Here is a 14,746-nt window from a genome sequence, read left to right as displayed (position 1 = left end):
AGTGTGTGTGTGTGTGTGTGTGTGTGTGTGTGTGTGTGTGTGTGTAACTAGGAAAAAGTAAATGTATAGAAATATATATATATATATGAATTTACCATAAATGTATAGTTTACCATATAGAAAGGTAAATATAGAGGAAAAGAGATAATATAGATTAAACAAAAGCAGAGACACAGAGAGAAATATAGTGAGCTAAATTAGAATTATGAAATTCCAGCCAAAGACTTCCTTGCTGATGGTTCTGAAAATGGGTGTGTCCTTCATCTAGTTAAGGGATGAAATAAGACAGAGCGAGAGGTCTGATAACATGTTAGTACCAAACAGATTTTCAGTACTTCACATAACATCCTGGGGAGAACACTGAAGGGATGCCTTTACCCCCCTGAACTAACGTTAGTCAAAGCTGTGCCCATCCACACAGGTCTTGTGTACCCCACACTTAAGGAGACACCACTTCCTGGGGTGGGATCACTGATTCACGGTAAATTAAGTGTGAGTGATGCAGTCAAAGTTCAGTCTTGGGTTTTTCTCCTCAGCTACAAGGTAGAGGGTGGACAGGAGAGGGGGAAGCAAGCCTGCTAAGAGGCTGACTAGAAAGTGCTGAGGTTGCCGTAGAGAGAGCAGCAGAGAGGAGTCCTGAGGGGATCAAGTGGGAAAGCAAGATGTGGAAGGCAAAGCCTCTCTCTGGTACCTTCTAGACTCACTACTGTCCAAGAACATTGTGATCCCAGTGGTTTCTACCACTTAAGTCCAGGCAGACATCTTCTGGCCATTCAGGTTCGATAGCCCTGACCCATGTGTTTGCAATCAAAGCCATCAGCAGACTCTGCTCGACAACAAATTCCTGTGGAGCAAGTTAAATGTTACAATCTTTTTGAAGAAGAAGAAGAAGAAGAAGGAGAAGGAGAAGGAGAAGGAGAAGGAGAAGGAGAAGGAGAAGGAGAAGGAGGAGAAGGAGAAGAAGGAGAAGGAGAAGGAGAAGAAATTTAAAAACGTTTGTATGTGTGAGTGTTTTGCCTCCATGTATATTCCCCACATGCATGCCTTACACCTGCAGAGTCCAGAAGAGGACTTCAGATCCCCCAGAACTGGAGTTACAGAGGTTTGTGAGTCACCACATGGGCACTGGGAACTGAACTCAGGTCCTCTCTAAGAGCAGCCAGTTCTCTTAACCACTGAGCCATTTCTAAACTCCCCATGGTTACCCCCTTACAGAGAGTTTTCTAACTTAGGGGGTGTTATTAAAATAACCATCTACCAAGATCTTAAAAATACTTCCTATATAAAGGCTATTTCCAAGTATACCACATCACCAATGAGGGAGTCTTTGGTTTCAGCAGCAGGAGCAGTGTTACCATCATTGTGAGATGTTCATGTGGTGTGGGGCTGCATGAGTGTCAGAGCTCATGTGGTGGTCAGAGGACTACTTTGCGGAGTCAGTCCTTTCTGTCCACCTTTATGTGCGTTCCAGGGATCAAACTCAGGTCCCCAGGTGTATCCAGCGAGCACCTTTACCCCCTAAGCCATCTCACTGGCCAGAAGTCTTTTGTTAAAACAGTTTATTTGTACCAAAATTCAATTGCTATTCAACACAAGATTATTTCTGTGAATAAAATAACTACAAAATGCCTGAGTAATTAATCCAAGATGAATCCAAGATAACTGATCTCTGAGGAAGCGTGGTGGAGACAGATCATAACCCTGCACAGTTGATCTATTGGGCACCACTGGGAGCTGTATTTCATATCCACAAATGACTGTAGAACAATAGCTTCTGCTCTGTCCTCAGGGCATGAAGAAATATTAATCACTGCCAGAGAGGCTGGGGCATAAAATATGTATTATCTTCATTTCCCTTTTATTATCAGATCTAAATCTTAATCAGGAAGTAAAGGGCTCTTTTGTGGATTCAGTCTTTTCAAGAAAAAGGAAAGTGTGTGTGGCTTCCTTCCAAAGGCCCCTCTCCCATCTATTATCTCCACCCCAAAGTGGTAAATTCATATATATATATGGAGGGAGAAAGAGAGAGAGAGAGAGAGAGAGGGAGAGAGAGAGAGAGAGAGAGAGAGAGAGAGAGAGAGAGAGAGAGAGAGATCTTCCTGTGGATTGTCACAAGAAGGTTTTCTCTGAGCAGAGGATGAGCTCAGCAATGCCTACCACCTTCTTTTAAGATCCCAGTGACATACTAAAGGGGTTTTTATTCATTTATTTTATATCCCAACCACAGTTTCTCCTCCCTTTTCTCCTCCACTTCCCTCCACCCACTGTGGTGATATTTTATTTGTGCTCTAACAAGTAAAGCTTTCCTGGGGATCAGAGGATAAAGCCAGCCACTATATTAAACAGAGGTCAGGCAGTGGTAGCACACGCCTTTAATCCTAGCATTCAGGAGGCAGAGATTCATGAGGATCTCTGTGAGTTTAAGGCCACACTAGGAACAGAGCCAGGTGTGGTGGCACATGCCTTTAATACCAGCACTAGTTAACCATAGTGGTCTGGAGGTCTGTACAAACAGGAAGTGACAGAGCTGGGCAGCAAGAGGAAGTGATGTGGCTGGGCGGAGAGAGGATGTAACGTGGCAGGGCACAGAAGGGTATTAAGACATGAGTATACAGGAAGTAGCTCTCTTGGGCTGAGGATTTCCTAGCAGTAAGAACTTGTTTCTGGCTTGTTCTGTTCCTCTGATCTTTCAGCTTTCACCCCAATATCTGGCTCTGGGTTTTTTATTAATAAGACCAGTTAGCAGTTCCTGTTATACCCCCTCCCCTGCTCCCCCCCCATCCACCCCTCCTCTGTTTCTGTTCAGAAAGGGGCAGGCCTCCCATGGGTGTCAACAAAGCATGGCACATCAAGTTGAGGCAGGACTAAGCTCCTCCTCTTGTATTAAGGCTTGGCAAGGCAACCCAGTGTGAGGAATAGGTTCCCCAAAGCCTGCCAAAGTATCAGGGACAGGCCTCGCACCCATTCCTAGGAGTCCCACAAGTAGACCAAGCTATACAACTGTCACACATATGTAGAGGGCCTAGAACGGTCCCTTTCAGGCTCCCTGGCTGTGGGTCTAGAGTCTGTGAGCTCCTTGGAGCCCATGTTAGTTGTCTCTGTGGGTTTCCTTGTGATGACCCTTGACTCACGCAATCCTTCCTCCCTCTCTTCCACAGGATTCTGAAGCTCAGCCCAGTCCTTGGCTATGGATCTCTGCATCTGCTTCCATCAGTTACTGGACAAAGGCTCTTGGATGACAATTAGGATAGTCACCATTCTGGTTACAGGAGATGGCCAGTTCAGGCTACCTATCCACTATTGCTAGGAGTCTTAGCTGGGGTCATCCTTAAAGATTCATGGGAGTTTCCCTGGCACCAGGTTTCTCCCTGACCTGGAAAAGCCACCCCTCCCACGTCAAGACATCTCTTTCATTACTTTCCCCTCTCTATCCAGCCCCCAACACCATCCCTCATGTTCCCATTCCCACCCACCCCCAGTTTACCCAGGAGATCTCTTCTATTTCCCCTTCCCAGGGAAATCCATGTGTTCTTCTTTGGGCCCTCCTTGTTAACCTAACCTCTCTGGGACTGTGCATTGTCCCTTGGTTATCCTTTACTTTACAGTCAATGTCTACTTATAAGTGAGTACATACCATGCTTGTCTTTCTGGGTCTGGGTTACCTCACTCAGGATGATTTTTTTTCTAGTTTCATCCATTTGCTTTCAAATTTCCTGATGTCATTGCTTTTAACAGCTGAGTAATACTCCATTATGTAAATGTACCACATTTTCTTTATCCATTCTTTTGTGAAGGACATCTAGGTTGTTCCCAGTTCCCAACTATTATGAATAATGCTACTATGAACATAACTGAGCAAGTGTCCTTGTGGTATGATTGAGCATCTTTTGAGTATATTTCCAAGATTGATATAGCTGGGTCTTGAGGTAGATTGAATCCCAGTTTTCTGAGAAACTGCCAAATTGATGAGAAACTGTACAAGTTTGCACTTCCACCAGCAGTGGAGGAGTGTTCCCTTTGCTCCACATCATCACCAGCATGAGCTCTCACTTGTAGCCATTCTGACAGGTGTAAGATGGAATCTTAAAGTAGTTTTGATTTGCATTTCCCTAATGGTTAAGGATATTGAATATTTCTTTAAGTGTCCTTTGTCCATTTGAGATTCTTCTGTTGAGAATTCTCTGTTTAGATCTGTACCCCATTTTTAATTGGATTATTTGGTTCTTTGATGTCTAATTGTAGCTGGATGTTTATCCAGTCCCTCCTGGACAAATATCTCCCACCCATGGTTCTGTAGCCACTTATAAAATAATCACTCAAAGGCTTATATTAATTACAAACTGTATGGTCTATGGCTTTAGCTTCTTGCTAGCTAGCTCTTTCAACTAATTTAACCCATTTCTATTCATCTATGTCTTGCCACATGGCTTCGTGGCTTACCAGTACTTTCACATCTTCCTTCTTCAGTGGCTGGCTCGCACTAGCTTTCCAATGTGGGGCAAGAATTTCCACCTAAAACATGAGAAAGCTTTAAAACATGGTTCTAAAATGGAGGCAAGAACAGCTTCCTAGTTGTGTCTCTCATGTAAGCCATGATACAGAAATACATCAGCATTTGGGCTCGAACTACATGACAGGTTCTGGGAATGTGAGCTTGACCTACAGCATGATTGATTCCTGCCACAGTACATAGAGGTATCTCCAAGCAGCACAGCATGCTATGTAGTGGATTTAGCTTTTGCTAGCACAAAAAAAGTTTCTGGGGTACACACTGCTTGATGGAGGCATAGACCAACTGCTTCCGAGAGTCAGTGGTGAGCATGGCTCCCAGAGCTGGTGATAAATGTACCTCTACCATGTTGGGAAGCTGAGGGGGCCAGAGTTAGCATCCAAGGCTGCCATGTTGATCCTAGCCATTCAGCTTAGCAGTTTAAAAATCTTTCCTGGTCAAAGGAAACATAAGGTGACTGTCCAGGCTGCAAGCTGTCTTGGTCTACTCTTGCAAGATTCCCGAAAGTTGTTTGCATCCATCTACCATTTCTCAGGTACCATTATGTTCCTTCTCAGGTCTTTGATGGGATTGAAGACTAGCAGTTATAGTTACAACTTAGTATATATAATATCTTAGATAGAACATATTAAGTATTAGATTCAGGTTCTTTAGGATAGGATACCTTTTGGAATGATCTTTATAACTTGTCATTTACCTATGCTCTATACTTCTCTGGATTTTAGTATGTGTTTCTTGCTTGATATTGTTTGCATTTGGTTGTAGTTCCATCTTATCTAATGTCATTATCCCTCATTATTCCTGGACAATATTTGATAACCATTCCTTTGTGTATAGTCTTGTACTAGTTTAGACCTTCTTATTTAGAAAAAAAAAGGTGGAGATGTAATGAGTAGCCATTGCAGCTTGGATCTGGAAGTTCCAACCCCCATTGAGATTCTAGCAACTGTCACGCCTATGAGGCAGGGCCAGGGGAGGTGCCTGGAGACCCGAGACCTGGATGGGCGAGTGCTCTCTCTGTTCCGGGACCCTGAATGGTGGAGGTGGACCTAGCAGAGCTCCAGAGAACACTGCTAGACTGTGATACACCTTCCCCAGACCCCGTGACCTACCGTTCCCTTTTTTGTAAGTTACCCACTAAATAAATCTTCCTCTTTACTACATGGAGTGGCCATAATAATTTCACCAATAGAGGATTATAGATTCACAATAAGACAAATTCAGATGAAATAAAACTAAATGGTTTACATTGTGTGTTAAAAAGGTATATAGGCTTGAGAGAGAGAAGAGAAAGGATAATCATAAAATAAAATAAAGTCTTAAAAAATAAAATACTATATAAAAATATAATAAGCCACATAAAGATGAAAATTATGCAGAGAGTCTGGATTATGTTGTCTTTGGGATTTTTAACTAAAGAAAGACATTTGATTGTAAAGGCTACTGAGTTAAACCTATATATCATATATATATATAGTATCTTGACTTCAAAATTTGGGTCTAAGGATATGTTGCTTTGGAAAGGAGGCTCTGCTTTTGTTTCCAAGGAAGCAAGAGGCTGTGAATTTGTTCCAGGTTAAGATGGATCAGATTTGATCAAGCAAGACCTCCTGAACCTTGACAGATGGTATCCATCAACAAAGGTTATAGCCAGTTTTCCCAGGACTTGACCATTATCTTGAATTTTCTCAGGATCCCCATAAGATTAACAGCACCCCCAATCAGGAGGAAGTAGCCTATAGGACTATACCCACATTCCTCCAAAATGGATTATGGATATTTGTCTTTGTTTAGGGGTTGGTTACAAATTGTTATTTGTCATAGTCAATCTCTTTCTAAAAGAAGAAAGGAGGATATGATATAGAATGTAGAATATAAATATGATAGAATAAAGCAGTAGATTATTGAATCTACTTTTAAAAAAGAAACAACTTGTTTGAAATATTTTACATTGCTATAGATTTTAGTTTATTGATACAATTTAAAGTTAATTTTGTTATACTGTATGTATATTTCTACTCTTGTTTAAGGTACTATGTTTATGCAACTCATTTAAAATTGTAATGTATAATTAAGAAATATAGATTAGTAGTCATCTATGATAATCAAACTTATGGTTATATTAGTTAAGTTTTCTAGGTATACAAAGATATATTTCAATTAGGTAGGTAATCTTCAAACACTTCAAAGACCTACAGAATATGGCATTTAAAATGTTTTAAGAATTAAACTTTACTGGACATTGAGACATATCTTCTCCTAGCACCACCAATCTACTTCAGAGAAGATGATGGGCATCAAAGAAATTCATTATGGAATTTGCTTTCTTTGTGGAAAGTTAACCACTGGGCAAAAAAGTACCCTGCCTTGATTGCTTGACAAGATGCTGTATAAAATGAACTGCAGAGCCCATAGAAAGGTGACTACTGAACTTTGCAAGGCAAGATGGTCCTTCGGGTTCCTGCTTGCAGAAGAAACTGCCAGACATTCTACAGGACATGGGGAGAAGTGACTGTCGAATTTTGCCAGAATGGGTGGAACAGAACAGTCCTTAAATTTTCCTGCTTCACTGAAAGCTAGAACTCTCTAGACCTGTAGGCTGAAGATAGATGCCCCAATGTTACAGAGGAACTTTGGATGACTGTCCAGACAGCCAGATGTCTCTGTCATTTCTAGAATTATAGAAGTTGCTTGCAATGAATTTCCTGTTTACTCAGGTAGTATTATATCCTTCTGGGGTCTTTGATGGAGTTGAAGACTAGATAGCTATAATTATAGTTTTTCTTAGTCATGATAAAAGATAAATTAGATATAAAAATTATATTAAATATAAGACTCACAGAAATAAGATAGATGATAAAATATTTTCTTTAATTTTGCCAAATACAAATATTAGATATTGTAACTGTAGTTCTTGCTTTATAACTGTTTTGTTATATGTAATTTTACTATGTTAAACCTAAAACCTTCCTTTTTGATTAGACAGAAAAGAGGAAGTGCTGTGAGATATCTTTCTATATATGAATATGTGTGGCTCCCATTAGATAATAAATAAAGCTGTTTTGGTCCGTGGCAAGAAAGCCTGCAGCCAGATGGGAATTCCAAGAGAGATAGAGAAGGGCAGAGTCCGAGAAGCCACGAGCCAGCCACCAAAGATGGAAGATGTAAAAGTACTGGTAAGCTGTGGGAGCCCGTTCTTGGGTTCCTCGTGGCTTTACCCAGCAGGTCCAAATAGAGGATGATCAGGACCACGGGCCTGAGTGCAGGTGTCTGAGATGGTCTGCACTTGGCTGTGCTGGGGGAGGAGGTCTTTTGCTCCACCCCTTGGCGTCTCTATAAAAACCCTGGGCCAGAGACAGTCGGGGCCCGTTGGAATAGGTTCCAGGCCCTCTCGAGGCTATCCTTTATTTTCTATCTGTTTATCTCCTCAAGATTCTCTGCTATAAATCCTTCTATCTAATATTTCCTGCTGATCACACTCAAGAAAACTCTGGGAAGCTGTGGGGGTGGTGGGTAAACGCCCCACAGTAAGCCACAAAGCCACATGGCAAGACATAGATTAATAGAAATGGGTTGAATTAGTTGAAAGAGTTAGCTAATATAAGCTGGAGCCATAGGCCATATAGTTTGTAATTAATATTAAGCCTCTGAGTGATTATAAGTAGCTGTGGGACCATGGGTGGGAGAGATTCCTCCAGACTGCTGGGCAAGGCAGGAATTTCTGTCTACATCTAGTTCCTTTAGTTCTTTATATATTTTGGAGATCAGCCTTCTGTCAGATGTGGGGTTGGTGAAGATCTTTTCCCATTCTGTAGACTGCTGTTTTGTCTTATTGACAGTGTCCTTTGCCTTACAGAAGCTTTTCAGTTTCACGAGATCCCATTTATTAATTATTGATCTCAATGTCTGTGCTACTGGTATTCTATTCAGGAAGCTGTCTCTTGTGCCAGTGCATTCAAGGCTATTCAATCCCACTTTCTCTTCTATCAGGATCAGTATAACTGAATTTATGTTGGGTTTTTTGATCCACTTGGACTTGAGTTTTGTGCAGGGCAATAAATATGGATCTATTTGCATTTTTCTGCATGCCAACATCCAGTTATGCCAAACAAATCAGAGTTTGATCCCACCAAAGTTCACTTTGAGGAACCAATGAGTGTTTTGTACTTTCTTACAGAGCATGGGTGAGGGATTATAAGCAGGAACTGGGTGATCCTACAGCAAATACTTTGGAACACAAGCACCCAATATGGATGAGGCTCTCCATGGCTGCATAAATGAAGCCCCTCTCAATTAACCTCCCCCAGACTATATACTCTAGCCCTTCACTGAAACTTCAGGCCACATACAATTAGGGCAGAATTACATACAAATGGCGGAGATGGGTACAAGATTGAGGGTCCAGTGACCCTCCCTACCCTCTCCTTCTATGAGGTATGTCTACAGTGGTCCAGGATGTCCAACTGTGATGGACTCTTACAAGCAGACACAGCTGATCTCATGAAGATGGCATTTGTTTTGCTGGGAGGATAAGGCTATATGACATGGATACATCTCAACCTTTGCAAAATACATCTCAACCTTTCTATTTCAGTGATTTCAAAAGCAAATTTAGTAGCTACCCTGACAAGCTATCCCACTGCTTCCGGCTGATATAACTTCCTCTGAAATAACAATTGTGATATTACCAAATTCTGTGTAATAATATCATAATGACTTATGGGGCACAAAATTCTGTAACAAATATTTCACTATTTGCTGATTCACAGCTGACTCAATGTAAAATCATTTTATAGAAAGCCAATGCTTGGAAAAGCATAAAATAGCTTGCCTTACTGAGTGAGCACATGTTGTAAGCAGAGTACCTGATTCAACGCTTCAACCATGACTGGGATGCATGACAAGTCATCCCTTTCCAGTTCCCTGTTGGGATAAAAGCTTCCAATTTTGGAATCAGTGCTTCCTTCTTCTTATACATTCTGAAGCTGTCAAATAGTATGTTGAAACTAACAAATACATAGACATGTGTTCTGAAGCTCTGCCTTTCTGACATGAGCATCCAGACTAGATCAATGCAGTAGTGCAAGTAGATGCTACCAACTGAAGTTGCTCAAGAAGAATATCTATTATCTAAGGGACAGCAAAGAGCAAAGTTTTAGCTGCAACATCCCAGGGCCACCACTGTTATTGGTGGTTCAACTTTTTGTGTTCATGTCCATCTAGGGCAATTGTATTTCCGAGGGGCCACTTTGGGACATTGTTTCTGGATCCATAGTCTGTAGCCCTGTTTCTCCATCACACACAGGGATCCTATAAGCTACCCAGCTTCTTCCAGTAAGTCCTTTTCCCTTTAAACCAATAAGCTGTGACATCTGTTGCTTGCAACTAAGAGTCAAGTGCCAAAGGCTCTGCACACCTGTCCTATTATCTGAGGATTAATATTTCTATTTTCGAATACAAATTTATTGTATTTTCAGAGAAAGCATGCAGTTGGGATTCTTTTCTATTTGCTTTTAATCTAGTTAGACAATGACTTTTTATTTACCTGTGGTATAGGTATGCCATGTGGAGACCAGAAGATCAGGTGTTCTACTCCATCGTTGTCCAACTTATTCTTTTGGGACAGGGTCTCTCACTGAATCTAGAGCTATAATAGCAGCCAATAAGTCCCAGCTATCCTCCTGCCTCACTTCCCACCCCTCAGCACTGTGTTTACAGATGCACAGGTGGGCATGCCCTTTTGGTGCATTCGGTGGATTTGAACTCATGTCCTCAGACTTGTGCAGCAAGAGAACTTGCCCACTGAACCATCTTCCCAACCTGAGGCTGACTTTAAGAGGAATACTTAGCATTTGTCTTTAATTACTGATGTGGATAGGTAAGTCCATGCCTTATTATTGGCTTCACACCCTTCCCACCCTTTGTGTCTCTCTCCTTTTCCTCTCTTATGCTCTCCTTTGTTTCTTATTCATTTGTTTTGTTGCTTGTTTGGTTATTTGGTTGTCAGTTTTTGATTGGCTAAGTGCTTTCACCCAGTCATTAATTATTTGTTTTAATATTCCATTATGCTTCAGAGCACAAAGTCAAATGATGTGTTTTTACTGGTTTCTTTAATTATAGCAAGATGCATTCTTAAGTTATCATAATACATTAATATCTTACCTACGGTTTCTATTGCTGTGAAGAAACACCATGACCCATGGCAACTCCTATAAAGAAAACCTGCAATTGGGTGGCGTGCTTACAGCTTCAGAGGTTCAGTCCATTACCATCATGACAGGGAGCATAGCAGTGTACAGACAGACATGATGCTGGCTACATTGTGACCAAAAGGCAGCAGGAAATCAACTGACACACTGGGTGGTATCCTGAGCATTGGAATCCTCAAAGCCCGCCCCCACAGTGACACACTTCCTCCAACAAGGTCATACCCACTCCAACAAAGCCACACCTCCTAATAGTGCCACTCCCTATCAGATTATGAGGGGCAATTACATTCAAACTACCATAACTAGCAACTGACATACCTTTGTTTAAAATGTAAGAAACTAGTGATGGTGTAATCCTGTTTATCACCTCTAGAAGTAACCATCTTATTAAATAAGAAACACAGAGACAATGCAAAGATGAAAGCCCAAGAGGTCAGAGCTAAGAGCCTTACCCTTCACTGCTGCAGTTATCCTCTTCAGTCAAGAGACCTACTTCCTGTGTGTTTGTCTTTATATAGACTTTCTATTCTGCCTTCTCATTGGTTGTAAACCCAACCACATGACCTCCTAGTCACTGCCCATCTGTACAGACCTCCGGGTCTCCTATGGTTGGTATTGAGATTAAAGGTGTGTGTCTCCATGCTGGCTGTATCCTTGAACAAACAGAGATCCGCCTGGCTCTGCCTCCCAAGAGCTGGGATTAAAGGTGTGCGCCACCAACGCCTGCTCTGCTATGGTTTGCTATTAGCTCTGACCCCCAGGCAACTTTATTTATTAATATACAAATAAAATCACATTTCAGTACAAATAAAATATTACTGTATTTCCCCTTTTCTATTTTAATAAAAAGGAAAAAGGTTATAACTAATACAAGAAAAACTATATACAAAAGTACAATAGCTATATACAATATATACAGGTAATAAATACCTAAACAATGTCTAGTCCATTTGTATTTGACAGATTCAGAGAAAATAATTCCATAATTTATCCTATTTTGGTAAGTCCAAAATGTATCTAATTCACTTTCTATTCTAATTAATCTTCAACTATAACTAATCTTCAACTATAACTAACTAATCTTCAACTCCCTCAGAGACCCAAGAAGGAAATAATATTACCTAATAAAAAATAAAAACAGGAAATGCATGCAAGCAGCTTCCAAAAAAATGTGAGTTGACAGAACTGCTGCCTGGACAGTCACCTGAGGTTTCTCCACAGTGTTGGGGCATCATCTTCAGCCTATAGGCTTAGTGTATCTGACAGACTCATTTGTGAAGTAGGATGTACACAAGGTTAATAGTTCGACCTCACATTGGGTGAGAGCAGTCCATGTACTAGAAACACCTGAATTCCACTAGTGTCATGTCATGATTCAGGATTTTAAATTCTGGAAATTGTTGATGTTTTTTTTAATTCAACTGTCCATTCTTCTTGGCTCTGTGTGTGTGTGGCTTCATCTCAGCATCCTGTTCTTCTCCATATCCTTCTATTAAATGCCAGTCTACTATGGAAAAGTGTGAGTTTAGTTACTCTTCAAAAATAACTGTTTCAGCTGCCATTCCACTGCACATCAGAAGCCATCGGCCCACTGCCTGTTCAGCTGCCTTAGAAGAAAAGGGCACTGTATCTTTTCCATTCCAAGATGGCTCCCAAAGCTGGTGGTAAACGTACCACTGCCATGTAGAAAAGCTGAAGTGGGTGGAGCCAGCAGCAACAGCATCGTTTCAGTCTTAGAATGCTGCAGTTTAAAGCAATAGGCTCAAGGTAATATAAAAAATAAGCCACGTAAAGATGGCTACCACACAGAGAATCTGGATTATGTTCTCTTTGATATTCGTAACTGAAGGAAAACATCTGATTGCAAAAGCTGTTGAGTTATGCCAAAATGTATATTTTAAAGGTACCTTGACTTCAAAATTTGGATATAAGGATATGTTGCTTTGGAAGGGAGGCTCTGCTTTGTTTTCCACAGAAAGCCAGAGGCTATGGATTTATTCCAGATTAAGATACATCAGGTTTGACCAGCCAAGACCCCCTGAAAGGTCTCCGATGACACCATGGTCCAGATGATCCAACATCCAGAACCGTTTCAAGGCAACTGGCTCAGACGATAGATACACCCTCACAAACTACTCCATAATCCTAAAATTTTCCCCCTCCAGCAGGAAGTAGTAAGAGAAGCTACGCCCAAATTCCCAAATATACCAAGCTGGCTTTGGAGATGTGTAAAAGTTAAAACCTTCCTCTTTAAAAAAGAAAGAAAGAAAGAAAAGAAAAGAAAGGGGGAAGTGCTGTGAGATGGTCTGTATGTCAAATTGCTCTGATTGGTCAATAAATAAAACACTGATTGGCCAGTGGCAAGGCAGCAAGTATAGGCGGGACTAAGAGAGGAGAATTGAGGGAACAGGAAGTCTGAGGAAGAGACTGCCTGGAGCCACTGCAGGACAAGCAAGATGTAAGGTACAAGCAAGCCACAAGCCACGTGGCAAAGTATAGATTAATAGAAATGGGCTAAATATAAGAGTAAGAGCTAGACAATGATAGGCCTGAGCTAATGGCCAAGCAGTTTAAATAATGTAAGAGTCTGTGTGTTTAGTTTATAAGTGAGCTCCGGGATTGGCGGGACTTGGTGGGAGCTGGAGAGAAATTCTGTCCTTTACACTTTTGCATCTTACTTCTTTATAAACTAACTCTGTGATTATTATTATGTATTATGTATATTATTTTTAATTGCATTTTTGGAAGAAATCTGAAGAAAATTTTGATACCTCACTATGTATCTATTATTTCCAGAGCTTCCCATTGTTTCCTATTGGCTTAGGATTCCAAGAAAGATCTCATCTCCTTTCAGCTACAAAAACTTCCTTTAGCATTTCTTGAAGCTAGTATGTTACTAAGGAAATTGGTGTTCCCTTCTCAGGTCTTAGTCTCTTTAACACCCCATTTTGTTTCATGTTTAACCCCAGCATTCAGGAGGCAGAGGCAGGTGGATCTCTATGAGTCTGAGGCCAGTCTGGTCTATAGAGTGGGTTCTAGGACAGTCAGGACTACAAAGCTACAAAGTAAGACTTTCTCTGTCTCTGCCTCTGCCTCTCTCTGTCTCTATTTCTCTGTCTGTCTCTATTTCTCTCTGAGAGAGAGAGAGAGAGAGAGAGAGAGAGAGAGAGAGAGAGAGAGAGAGAAAGAGAGAGAGAAAAATTTAGAAGGACTTGGAAGGAAGCTTGTGGACAAGCAGTTCCCACAAAAACCAAAAGAGAGTGTTGACTTTCCTGGACCTAGAGTTATGAACCACCATGCGGGAACTGAACCTGTGTTTCATGAAAGAACAGTAAGCTTTCCTAACCTCTCAGTTGCCATTCCAGTCCCAAACTGATATTTTTTTTTTGCATGTCCTATCTTCCCATTTGTTCTTTCAAGCACCTGAAATCTGCTATCCAACTATAGAAACTGCCACACAAATTCTGAACTACTTCCTCCAATAAAGATCACAGGAGTTTGCCTGTCTCTAGGTAACAGCAAAAACAGTAATATCATCATTCAGTGCCCAAATCATAGAAGCTACATCACACTTAACCAAGGAACTGCTTTTACATAGACCGGCAGCCACGGCATCATCCAAGATCCTCACACAACCATTCAGACTTCATAAACAGACACTTTCACCATACCTGCTCATCATGTGTAAGATGGAAGATGACCTGTGGGACCATGTCTCTTTAGAAAGGAATAGGAGCAAGTCAAAAGCATGGGCTTGGCTCTGTCAGAATATGTATTAAGAGAAACTCAGGCTCCCATTTCTCACGACACAGACACTGATGCACCCCAAGTTTTCCACCATGGTGATTTAAATAAGAATGACCCCCATAGGCTCATATGTTTGAAGACTTGGTCCCCAGTTGGCTGGACTGTTTGGGGAGGACTAGGAAGTGTTTCAAAAGAATCATGCCACTTATATGGTTCTCTGACTCCTGCTTGTAGATCAAGATGTGAGCTCTAAGCTGTTCCTGCTGTCCTTCCTTTGTTC

The sequence above is a fragment of the Peromyscus maniculatus genome, chromosome 4 (genome assembly GCF_049852395.1).
Source record: "Peromyscus maniculatus bairdii isolate BWxNUB_F1_BW_parent chromosome 4, HU_Pman_BW_mat_3.1, whole genome shotgun sequence".
In the NCBI taxonomy this organism is placed as follows: Eukaryota; Metazoa; Chordata; class Mammalia; order Rodentia; family Cricetidae; genus Peromyscus; species Peromyscus maniculatus.
Note: the sequence above shows the minus strand (reverse complement) of the source record.